The sequence below is a fragment of the Terrapene carolina genome, unplaced genomic scaffold (assembly GCF_002925995.2).
Source record: "Terrapene carolina triunguis isolate 2854851 unplaced genomic scaffold, T_m_triunguis-2.0 Scaffold406, whole genome shotgun sequence".
NCBI classification, from domain to species: domain Eukaryota; kingdom Metazoa; phylum Chordata; order Testudines; family Emydidae; genus Terrapene; species Terrapene triunguis.
In genome coordinates this window covers 340,919-353,419 of record NW_020664757.1, presented here as the reverse complement: position 1 = coordinate 353,419, position 12,501 = coordinate 340,919, and the positions used below count along the sequence as shown (strand labels likewise).

The following is a 12,501-nucleotide window of genomic DNA, read 5'->3' as shown; positions in this document are numbered from 1 at the left end:
CCACTCCACCCCGGGGGATATTACGGACAACCACAGCTTCACATACAGCAACTATGGCTTTCACAGATCAGCGTATGTGTAGGTAAAATGACATTAACGTTCTTACCTCTTGTTGAGTTGTTATATTAAAAACTTAATACAATAATGGATTTGCTTTTAAATTGCACAGATTTTTCTTTGCACTGGTTTTGAGACAACGAAATTCTCTCTTTGGAAAATAATTCATCATTCTTTGTTTATAACATAATGCTGCAGAACACCTAGTGGTACTGTAATCATCCACTTACTTAGTGTACAGTGGGAGAGAACTCATAGGATCTGTGACTATCAGTGTAATAATTGTAAAAAGTACAGTGTAATAATTGTAAAAAGTACAGCACGCACCACAAAATTAATAGATTAATTGGCACTTATATTCATAGACGTAAACCAAGCACCACACAATTCTTAACAGGCCCCAAACTGTAGAGCCAGGTAGAGCACAGTCCACCACAATGCATTACTGTGGCTCACTGTTAAAGTGGTCTTTCAAGGACTCCCTCAGCCATATAGTTCTACACTGAGCTCTTCGCTGTTCAAACTCAGCAGACAGCCACTCCACCTCCAGCCCAGCAACAACTTTCCCCCCTTTGCTTCATAGATATGATGCAGGACACAGCAGGCAGCTATAACCATTGGGACAGTCTTCTCCCAGAGACCCAATCTTGTTAGGAAACACCATCATTGTCCTTTCAATCTACCAAAAGCACATTCAACTGTCATTCTGCACCAGCTGAGCCAGTAGTTGAATCTTTCCTTGGTGTTGTTGAAGGTAGCTGTTGTACGGCTTCATTATCCAGGGAGCAAAGGGTAGGCTGGGTCCCCCTGGATCACTATTGGCATTTCAACATCATCTATGGTAATCCTCCGGTTGGGAAACAATGTCCCTGCTTGCAGCTTTCTGACTAGTCCTGTGTTCTTAAAGATGTGAACATCATACAACTGACCAGCCAACACTGATGTCGGTGAAGCAGCCCAGATGATCCACCAATGCTTGCATTACCGTAGAAAAGTAGCACTTTCTGTTGATATGCTCTGGGGCAAGGTGGGCTGGTGACAAAAGGGGGATATGTATGCCATCTATCGCTCTCCACACAATTCAGGAACCTTATTGCTGCAAATCCATCCACTATGTCCTGCATCTTGCCAAGAGTCACACTACTCTGTAGCAGAAGGCAATTAATGGCCCTGTACACTTGTATGACAGTAGCCCCCATAGTGGATTTTCCAACTCCAAAATGATTTCCCACTGCAAGGCCGGATTGCTACTGGTCAAGTTTTCACAGTGTGATCTCTATGCACATCTCCACTGCAAGTATAGCTTTCATTCTGGTGTCCAAGAGGTGGAGGGCCAGGGTGAGCTTGACACACAAATCCAGCAAGGTACCCTTGCACACCTGAAAGTTCTGCAGCCACTGTTTCTTGTGCCAAACCTGCATTATGATGCAATCCCACCAGACAGTGCTCATTTTTCGGGCCCAGAAGCAGGTCTCCAACACTGCAGCTGCTCTATGTACAGTACCAACTACCTTGAACTGATTTTCGCTATTTGCACAGCAATCCGTCCTCTGCGAAAAAGTCATGTTCCCCACTGATGTGGTTCCTCTTGCAGCTCTACCAATACCAGAGTATCATGCACCCTGTGCTTGCAATGCTATTGACAATAGCGCAGAGCTGTGCCAGTTCCATGCTTCTCTCACAGATGGTGGATAGCAAGGAGGGCTGTGCAGGATCATTTTAAAGGCTCAAAAATTATTCCTAGTTTTCTAGTATAAACATCACCAAGGCCAACACCCCGATTCTTATGAAAGGTGCCATGGACTCTTTAGTCACTCCAAGCAACCAGGATCTGTTTTAAATGTCAGGGGGGGAAAAAACAGCATTTCCAGCAGCATACTGCCCCCTATTTTCATAATAGGAGAACAACACAGAGGGAGGAGTGCTACATACCGAATCACCAATATCACTTATTGCAACATCTATATTATTTGAAGGTCACCTATCCGAGAGCTAACCCTGATTGTCTGATAAGTTCATAACATAAGCAGAAATAACAATTGCAGTGTTTTCTAAAGGTTGGCAAGGGCATTGAAAGGGAATTGACAGAGCTGAAGGATAGGCAAGATTGTGAGAAGCCTGTCCACATTGGACCTGCTTTAAGTCAACAGTATTAGGCCCCCACCTTCACAAGCAGCAAATTCACCTTCATTTCTTTTTTCTCTATTTCTGAATTGTGGACTCTACAATTAAGCGTAAAAGTTTGTCATCTTTTTTACTAGTGCAAGAATATAAATTATCAACAAATTCAAAGGTTTTATTGCTGAACAATTCTATAATAAATGTGCTTCTGCAGAGACTATGTCATCATAGGAGGATTTTTTAATGTGTCGGAAGGACTAGTCACAGCAAATTTCAACTTCAGTTACCACTGTGCTTGTATTGAGTCAGCAACAAGCAAGAATTCTCCTAAAATAACATTTAAGTGGGGAAAAAAGATATGTGAAATTTACTTAAGTTTTTTATTATAAAAAAAAACCTCAAACCACACAAAACTCACTAAAGACTCATCCAGTATAAATGGTACAAAAAAGCATGAATCACCAATATGACAACTAAATCTAATTTATGCACCTTTAAATACAGATAACATCAATCATGTGGGTATATTTACAACTTTAGAAACAAATACCAAAAACTCGTCAACTGCCAAATGAGTGCTGCTGCTACTGCTTTGGAAGCAGTATAGTCCCAGCTCTTTAGAACGTTCATGTTCAATAATTATTTTGGCATATGCCAAAATTTTCCTGAGGAACATAACTGACAGAAAGGAAAGAGAGATTAGCAGTTTACAACTCAGCTAAACCTACACAGAATTTCATGGGACCAAAAAAAAAAAAAAAAAAGACAGCCCTCTGGCTAGAGAAGCTTCTTCATACCAACTTTCAAAATGCCGCTGCAAATACTGGAAGTGTCGGAGTTTCTCAAAAAAAGTTCAAAGAATATTTTATAATGGGAACTAGTTGGCAATCTAAATATAAGGGGAGGTTACGGATTCCGTTACTTTCCGTGACCTGCATGACTTCTGCAGGGGCTGATGCGGCTGGCTCAGGGGCTGCCCAAGCCGGGCAGCTCCTGGGCCAGCAGCAGCAGCAGCTTGGCTGTGTGGGAGGGGGCTCACGGAGGGAACTGGGCTGCGGAGCGGCGCTTACCTGGGGTGGGTCCCTGGCTCCCACCAGCATGCCTGTGCAGCTCCTAGGTGGAGGAGCCAGGGAGCTCTGTGCGCTGCCGACCGCACGTGCCGCCCCTGCAGCTTCCATTGGCTGCAGTTCCTGCCCACTGGGAGCTGCGGAGCTGGCGCTTCTGGCAGGAGCAACACCCTGAGCTCCCCTGGCCGCACTTCCTCCTAGGAGCTGCAGGGACATGCTGGTCGGAGCTGGGTAGGAAGCCTGCAAGCCCCGCCCCTCCCCGCACCAATGCCTGCGGGGGTCCCGGACCACACACCTCCAGCACCCCTGGCGCCCCCCCGACTGCCCCCACTGAGCACCCGTGGCTCCCGGCCCAAATTTCAGTTAGGGGTATATAGTAAAAATCATGGACAGGTCACGGGCCGTGAATTTTTGTTTACTGCCCGTGACCTGTCTGTGACTTTTACTAAAAATATCCGTGACTAAAACATAGCCTTAAATTATAATTAATACTGTTGATCCTAGGGCTGAGTATTTGTAGTGTTACTGAAAAGCAACAAGAGTGACACTGGAAATATCCAAGACAAAAGTCAAGCGACTAAGGGTATGTCTACACTAGAAACGTAAGTCAACCTATATTAGGTTGACTTGCAGCCACCGCAGTAATTACTGCAGTGGTGCACGTCCACATTAACCTTCCTTTGGTAGATGGTGAACATCCTGACCAGGAGCACTTCCACCGAGCTAAGAAGGGCAGTATGGGGAGCTGAGAGCCTCGTCTCTCAGCTCCACTGGCAGCTCCCTGCCAGGAGCCCAGCTGCCCCACAGACTCCCAGTGGGCTGCCTCCCCCTGAACATTTCCCACCTGGAGTGGGAGAAGCCGCCCAGGGCTTCTTGCCCTTGGTGAGTGGGGTCCAGCTGCCCCACTCCATCTGCTCCCTGCTAGGAGCTGGGCAGCCTTGTCAATTTCATGACTCTGAGCTGTATAAGGCCTTCTCACCCTGGCTCCTGCCATGACATTGACAAGACAGCCAACAGCCTCAGTAATGCAGTGTCTACACAGACACTTCGTTGTCCTAACTACACCAACATAAGCCCTACCACTCTCATGGAGCTGGAGTTATGTTGGTGTAGTAGGGCACTTATATCGAGAGGACAAGGCAGTACTGTAGACACTGACACAATTAGGTCGAAGTAAGCTGCCTTATATCAATCTAACTGTGTAGTGTAGACCAACCCTAAATCCGGTTCCACCATAATTTAATGATGCTGCATCACTTACAACTGTAAATGTTGCAATGATTAATTAGATTTGTTAGATCATGTTTAATGTAGGATAGAATTGGTTTAGTTTGACACTTCTCTGCTATTGCTGATGTTAAATAAGATCTCACTTTTTTGCAAGATGGCTGATATCAAGAGCAAACTCAGATCAGAATTATTTAGCTATGTTTAAGAATGTATACTTCAGGAGAAGGGCTTCTTTGCATGTAAGTTTTCCAAACACTCTATTGTATGAAATGGGGCAAACAGTTGTATACATTCTCAAAACCACACTGAAGTTTCTTAAAGGTTTACCACAGAGTCCTATATTTCTTATAAAGGGAGCCAAAAGAATAAATCAAGTGTCAGCGGTATACTGTAACTAAAGCTAGGTGTTAACAAGATGACAGCCTAACGTGTTGAAGAGTGTGTGTGTGTGTGTTATATATATATATAAAAATAAATAAAACAGAGTCTCCAAAATGAATCTTTGAGGAACTGCTTTATTACCAAGCAGAAAGACAGACCACATGAGATTTACATTTACCCTCTGTTCTTTCAGATACTCTTGAACTTGTAACTCAATCTTGTAGCCTTTGGATTAGCAGATCAACTATCAAATGCTTTAGTTAAAACAAATAAAGCAGAGGCAGCGCATACTGATTGATTTGTTGCCCATAACTAACAAAACATAGTTTATAAATTCAACTTCCCAAACTAATGACTCAATTTTGGGGTCTAAACACTAACACTTTACAAAATCAGATTCCAAAAGTTATTTAAATTTCTTATGAAGCCAGCCAAAGCCATACCTATTACAGATAAATTTGCAATCTATCACCACCAGTTTCATAAGGTAACAGAATGGAAATAATTCTTAACTCACAGGAGGCACTGTAAGGTGTAAATTAAGTTTTGCGGAGTGCAGCGATATAAGGCGGTATGAGTCCAATTTTCAGAGGTAGCGAGCAGCTGCTCTTACTGACTTCATCTGTAAATGGTGCCTACTTCCCCCTGTGATTCTACCCTGAAAAAAAACATCTGGCAAAATCTATACAGCGAATTCATGTCAAATCTGCAAATCAGTTTTGGATGATCCAAAACTGCATTTTTTAACAAATAAACTGCAAAAAGTTTCACACAGCTCTATTTAAGAGCTTAATTGTAATGGGCATCCAGGTTTAAAAAAATATCTTGGCCCTATTTACTATTGATGCCGTTCGCTGGCTTTTTACATTTCACTTGGTTTGAACAGTAAAACTAGACCATCCATTTATGGTTAGTTTCACTTCATGTTCTCATGCAGTAGTCCAAAGACAAAGTGTTAGGTCCACAAGCAGGGGTGGGCAAAGTCTAAAGGTTTTGTAAATTTTGTTTTACACAGAAACCCAAGAATTTTAATCTGAAGTGTTTTTTCTTCTTCATCACCTCTCCACACACCACAACACCCACCCACCCACACAGAGTTGGATACACAGACCTGTGCTCCAAGACAGCCTCTCCTGCTTGGAGAAGTCAGAGGAAACTGACTTTGGGAAGGTCCTGAGAAGATTTCTTCTCATATTACAAGTAATATGCAACCAGTTACCCAAGCATTTCTTAATGCCCCACAAGTCTATTGTGTCTTCAGTCTTGCTGGCTCACTTCACACTGCATTCAGGAGAGAATAGGAAATAAGTGCATAGACAGTAGAACCTCAGAGTTACAAAAACCTTGGGAAAGGAGATTGTTCATAATTCTGAAATGTTCGTAACTCTGAACAAAACTTTATGGTTGCTCTTTCTAAAGTTTACAACTGAACATTGACTTAACACAGCTTTGAAATTTTACTATGCAGAAGAAAAATGCTGCTTTTAGCCACCTTAATTTAAATGAAGCAAGCACAGAAACAGTTTCCTTACCTTGTATTTTTTTTTAAGCTTTCCCTTTATTTTTTTAGTAGTTTATGTTTAACAGCAGGGCTTTGGACCGGAGCCCGGAGCTGGAGCAGCTCCGGAGCAGTGGAGCTGCAAGTTTTTGCCTGGTGCTGGAGCGGAGCTGGAGTACAGCTCCAAAGCCCTGTTTAACAGTACTCTATTTGCCTTTTTTTTTTGGTCTCTGCTGCTGCCTGATTGCGTACCTCCAGTTCCAAATGAGGTGTGTGGTTGAACAGTCAGTTCGTAATTCTGGTGTTCATAACTCTGAGGTTCTACTGTAAGTTTTCCTGCAGCTGTAAAGAGTTCAATTTGCCCTGACAAAAGAGAGGTTGCAGCCTTTTTTGCTTTTTTATACTTTTTTTTATAATGTAGAAAAAAAGAAAGATTCTCCCTACCCCAAAAAAATATTAAGCATACGCAGGATGAATAAGTTTTCACTCTTAGGTACCATGAGAGAACTGTGAGCGGTGGCTGCATATCCGGAAATACAACAACGAATCTGGTCACCTTTGGAATATTTTATTCACAATCCTTAGGGCTAGAAACTTGTTTTTCAATGAAGGCTTACACTGATGGCTTATTCTCAAACTTTCCCACACCATCACTGGTGTGCAGACTTTTCAAGACCTGCCAAATCATTTCAACAGGGCCGGCTCCAGGCACCAGGCAACCAAGCACATGCTTGGGGCGGCGCCTGGTAAGGGGCGGCCAATCTTGGGGTGGCAGGGGGCGGCGCAGCATTCCGCGGGGGGGGGGGGCTCCGGCGGCACGGGGGGCGGGGCCTCGGGGGGGGGGGGAGGGGGCGGCGCTTTTTTTTGCTGCTTGGGGCAGCAAAAAAGTTAGAGCCGGCCCTGCATTTCAAAGACAAACTAAAACACGTTATGGACCCAATGCCATGGTTCCACATTTAAGGCTGCAACTGCGATGTTATGAGTCCGACCCCTCCGCTGCATACACACAAACATAAGTCATCAGTAGGGCTTTGATTTTAGCAGGTAAAATCTCTAAAGATATCATCCTCGCTGAGCATCTCAAGCTTCTCTCAGCTCCTAACACTGAGCAGACTGTGCATGCACTATCCCTACACAGTAACTGACTAAGTCGTCTCCAGCCCAGGGCTAATGCTGGACTTTCCTGGACCGGGATGGAGATGGGCAGTGGAACTGATGCTCAGTTCCCTACCACCTGCCCCCCAACCCAGTGTCCAGACAGCAAGGAAGAAGCAAATCACTGAGTTGAATACAGAACACACAAGAGTCAGATCGGGGGAGGGCGATAGCAGATTGGGAAAAGAAATATCTTGAGACTGGGGATGGGGAGAGAAACAGGAACTAGCTGGGCAAGGACACTGTAAAGGAGGGGGGAATAAGGGATGGGAATGGAAACCAAGAAGAGGCTGGGACTAAGAGCTGTGAGGGGAAGGGAGGTGGAAGGAACACAGACTAGGAACCAGAGATGGGGACGCATTTGGACTAGGAACCAGCATAGGGGAACAGGGGTGGGGGAATCTTACTGTCCCCCACAGGACCCCTACCTTATTCAGTGCACAGGATAGACCAGCTGTGGGGAAAAATCAGTCTCCTTCACTACACCCCGATCTATAGACCCCCAGCTTCATATATTGCATAAGTTGGAAGGCGTGTACTATTTGTTCCACTGGAGCAGGTGGGTCTAGGCCCAACCATAAGTAAAGGCCTGTCCCCTCAATTAAGAGGGAAGGACCACTATGCCAAGGCCACAATTCATTTCTTGGGACAAGAGAAAAATAGGATCAGGACTGAAAGTAATACTATAAAAAAAATCAGGGATCCAGAGGGGGACACCGAGCAGAGAAGTCCAGACAGTGCCCACTGCCCCTCAAAGGCATTCAAGAAGTCAGTGGACACTGCCCAGACAAACTCTGCTTGGAGACGTGAGCAGAAACAGGCTCTGCAGTCGCAGATTATCCCCCTCTCCCCGTCCAAGTTTCCTCCGCCTGGAGCGATGGATGACCATCTTGGTTAGTGCCAGGAGAACCCTGACAAGGAGTTCCCACAACTTCCTGGGGCCACAGCCAGGGTGCGAATATGACGTGTTAGAAGGTTTGCAGTGAATGAGGCAGGAGATTGCAGGAACAGAAAGGACAGTCTCATAGGTAAGGCAACTGAATAATGCACTGGAGAACTAGATTCTATCCCTTCCTGTGATAGAGTTCCTACGTGATGATGGGCAAGTTACTAAAATCAAACTTTTCACAGGTAGTCACTAATTGTGTAACTCATTTTCTGGATGCCCGACATGAGACGCTAGGGTCTGATTTGCAGAAGTGCTGAGCACTCACAGAAGCAACTGAAGTTAATTAGCCGTGTGCTTTGAACATTAAGGTATTAGGAAAAAGTCAAGTCCTGGGTACCTCAAATCAGGTACTCAAAAGTAGTGGAAACTTTTCACCTTAATCTCTGTGCCTCAGCTCCCCACCTATAAAACAGGGATAATACTACCCCATCCTCTCAGAGGAGTTGTGATGAAGAATTCATTAATGTTTGTGAATCACTCAGATACTACAGTGACAAACACCACAGAAAAGCCGATGAGGAAATTAATTGTGTCTTCGGAGCAGGGTTTGGTTGAAGAGTAGTGAATAAGGCTTCAGGCCACACACTGAACCGTGAGGTTAAAACAAAATATTCAGTAGCTGCTCACTGAATAAGTACCTTCCATCCTGTTCACTGAATAAGGCAGGGTTCCTGTGGAAAAAATAGTATGTGATCATGTAATTAAAACTGTATCGTAATGCATATGCACAAGGGGGCTGAATTAAAGTTGCACATTAATACTGGCATTTCCTAACTTCTGAGTGCTTAACTTCGCAACCTTAACAACATTTTAAACAGTTTTTGTGTGTTTATTAGAAGTAGCTGTTTTAAATGCCTTATTTATTTTGGGCCCTGATCAGCACTCCACCCACAACCACCCCCACACAAAAACAGCCAGTGGAGATTTCGCAAGTGAGCAGAACTAAATGAATAACTGTCACCGTAACCGACATTTTTCTCTTCCCTGTTGGTATGTGGAAGGCAACACAAACATGGGAAACTGTAACTCATCTCTCTATATACACTGTAAATCACAATAAGTGCTTTTAATTCATTTGGAAGAACAGATACTATAAAAAAGATTGTAAACCTAAAACTTCAGTTTATTACTATAAACTACAGTCAGAAATAAGAATATTAAAACCAAAGGTTTTTTTAATTTCATAAATATAGACTGTATCCCCATTTAATTTCAAGCTCTCTCCCCTTCAACATTTCTTCATGTGGCGTCTCTGTACGTTGCAGCCTTTCTAAAGGAAATGTCCCTAAAGGAAAATAGGTCTGCAGATAAGAAGGTTAAGTAGACAGTAATTATAAGTTAATAAATCAAAACTAAAAGGATAAAAAAAATCAAGTACAAGGGGAAATCTGGATAATAGGACATATGATTAAAATACGAAGGAAACAAATAAACTCAGCAATTGGACACCTACCTGGAAATACACTCACAGATGCTAAAGTTTGTCTGCTCATCACAGACCCCCTGCTCACTGCTGTACAAAACACAGAAGTACCAGCCCCTTATTCTGCTAAATTTGCAAAAGCCACAAAAACTCAACATATGACTGAGATTTAGTACGAAGTCCAAATCGTTTTTAGAGCTTATTATAAAAAGCCAGGCTGCGCAAAAAGTGAAAATAAAACCAGCAGTGAATAAATAATAAGACTTTCTAGATCAAGCATCCCCGCACGGAGCCCAACTCCAGAGCGCTGTTTCCACAGGGCCACACCCGTGAGACACTTGGGTGCACGCAAAGAGCCTGGCAAAGGAGTCCAGGCGGGTGCAGGGAGACGAGCACCCGGGGCCGGGGGTCTCCCTCTAGGAGTGTCAGTGTCAAGGGAGCAGCGGGACGGGGGGCAGAGCGGACGTGCCAGACACGCAGCAGCGGGACCCCGCGAAGTGGTGCCGGTGCCGGTGCCGCTCTGGGAGCTCGGAACGCCCCGCAGCACCGACCCCCGCCCCGTTCCCACATCCAAGCTGGGGGGGGGCTCCCTTACCTGAGCCGCAGCAGCGGGAGGAGGCCGCAGCCCCCGGGGCTCCCCGCCCCCAACCCCTTCACACCCTCGCAGCCGGAGGCTCAGCCCCTCATGGAGCCGGGGGCCCGGTGACAGCGGCCAGGCCGCCGCGAGGGGGGGAGACATGCCGGGCCGCCGCCATCTTCCCCGAGATCACCCCTGACCTCCGACCTCTTCCCGCGGGTCACTTCCGGGTCACTTGTGTCAAACGTGGTCTTCCCCCTTCCCTGCTTAAAGGGACAGCGCCCAGCTCCCGAGCCAGGCTGCCACCCGCCGAGTGTTGCTAACACCCAAGTGCGAAACATGCCGAGTCAAGCCCCCTCCCGCCCCCCTAACAATCATGAGCCTGGCTTAAAAGCGATCGATAGGCTTGTCAGAAACAATACTCCGGGATGTTTATATTTGCCTTTGGGAGTCTTTAGGGGGGTCACAGTTTCCCACTTTGATCCACAACCATCAGGGCTCCACACTTTCATGCAACCCGCGAGTCGCACGTCATCCCCTGACTCCAGAAGATGGGGCTTTAGGAAAATCACCCAACGCCACAAGACTCCCCCTCAAATCACTGAGGCAATGCAGCCTCAGTATAAAAAATGAGACCCTGGTACTGCCAGGAGATAGATTTCTATGGGCACTGGGCAGAGGGGAGAGATTCATAGATTCATAGAGTCATAGATTCTAGGACTGGAAGGGACCTCGAGAGGTCATCGAGTCCAGTCCCCTGCCCGCATGGCAGGACCAAATACTGTCTAGACCATCCCCGATACGTGTTCCCTTTCTTTCCACTCAGCAAAATGGCACACTCAGACCCAAACTTCCCTGCCATGCAGTGGATTTGACTGTCCAAACAAGCCTGGGTTTATGGATTTGGATGGCAGGGCCCAGATCCTCAGAGGCTTTTAGTTTCATAGATGCCAATCTGGCAGCCCCACGGATCAACTCATCCCCCTCCCAGCCCTCCCACCCACCAGTGAGCCCCACTAATCTGCATCTCCTCCCAGCACCTTCCACCCGCCAGGATCAGCTCATCAGCGGAGTGGAGGAGGCGCTGGGGAGTGGGGGAGGAGCGGGGGCAGGAAGAGACGGGGGAGGGGGCAAGAAGGCGCAGGGCTTGGGGGAAGGGGTGGAGTCGTGCAGGGCGGAGGTCAAGCCCCCCCCCCCCCCCCGGGAACGGGGGGACTCGGCCCCTCTGTTTAGGTTCCTAACTTCCACTGAAATAAATTGAAATAAATGGAAGTTAGGAGCCTAAATACCTTTGAGGATCTGGGCCTATGAGACTTTTGTGGGGATATTAGGATGGCAACCCCTGAGACACCAAGGGGGTGACTGCCCTTGAGATGCATATGCATTCTGAATGTTACCTATGTAGAGGGGAGGCTAGTCAATTTACTCACCAATTCTGTGCTACAGAATTCCTGTCTGACAAAGTATTTGCACAGACCATGAATTCCTATCTGTGCAAGAGACCACAGATGGGTTTTCTATAGGGATCACATACTAAAAGTAGAAATTATAACAGGAGGATTCACTTTGTTTCTCTTCTTAGGAATCCAGTACCTAAGAAAATAATTTACAATAAGATAATTACGCACACACACACACACAATGATTTCAAATTCCTTTTTATGAACAACACTACAAAAGATAACCTATTACAGCACAGCCATTACAATACACCCTAACTAGACTAACATCACTAACTAAAGATTTGTTATTTTCCTTTAAACTGAAGGCCATAACACAGGGCCTAAACCTCAAAATATATACACCACCTTACAAAATAAATACAGAGATCGGGACTTCTGACAATCGGAGATCTTCTGCTTTCACATAGTCTCGCCTTGGATATTATATTGACAATTAAATAAAACATTTAGTTGTATTACATAACCAGTTGTTTCAGCATCCATACTACTGAGCACAGATACAAGTTCAAAGAAGAAAGAAAAGAAAACTTGACAACTAGCATAGCCATTAGGCTCACACACGTCTTTGGCGCAATGATGC

The 12,501-nt window shown here is 45.5% G+C and overlaps 1 protein-coding gene across 2 annotated transcripts in view; it reads right to left on the bottom strand.

The window, feature by feature from the left end:
* The window catches only part of LCLAT1 (lysocardiolipin acyltransferase 1), a 192,963-nt gene extending 182,323 nt beyond the window's left edge, over positions 1-10,640 (bottom strand). For both annotated transcript variants that reach the window (XM_029912985.1, XM_026658188.1), the window contains exon 1: positions 10,477-10,640. The gene's annotated coding sequence lies outside the window, so the exon portion shown is untranslated. The remainder of the gene's footprint in view (positions 1-10,476) is intronic.
* Positions 10,641-12,501: the final 1,861 nt, after the last annotated feature.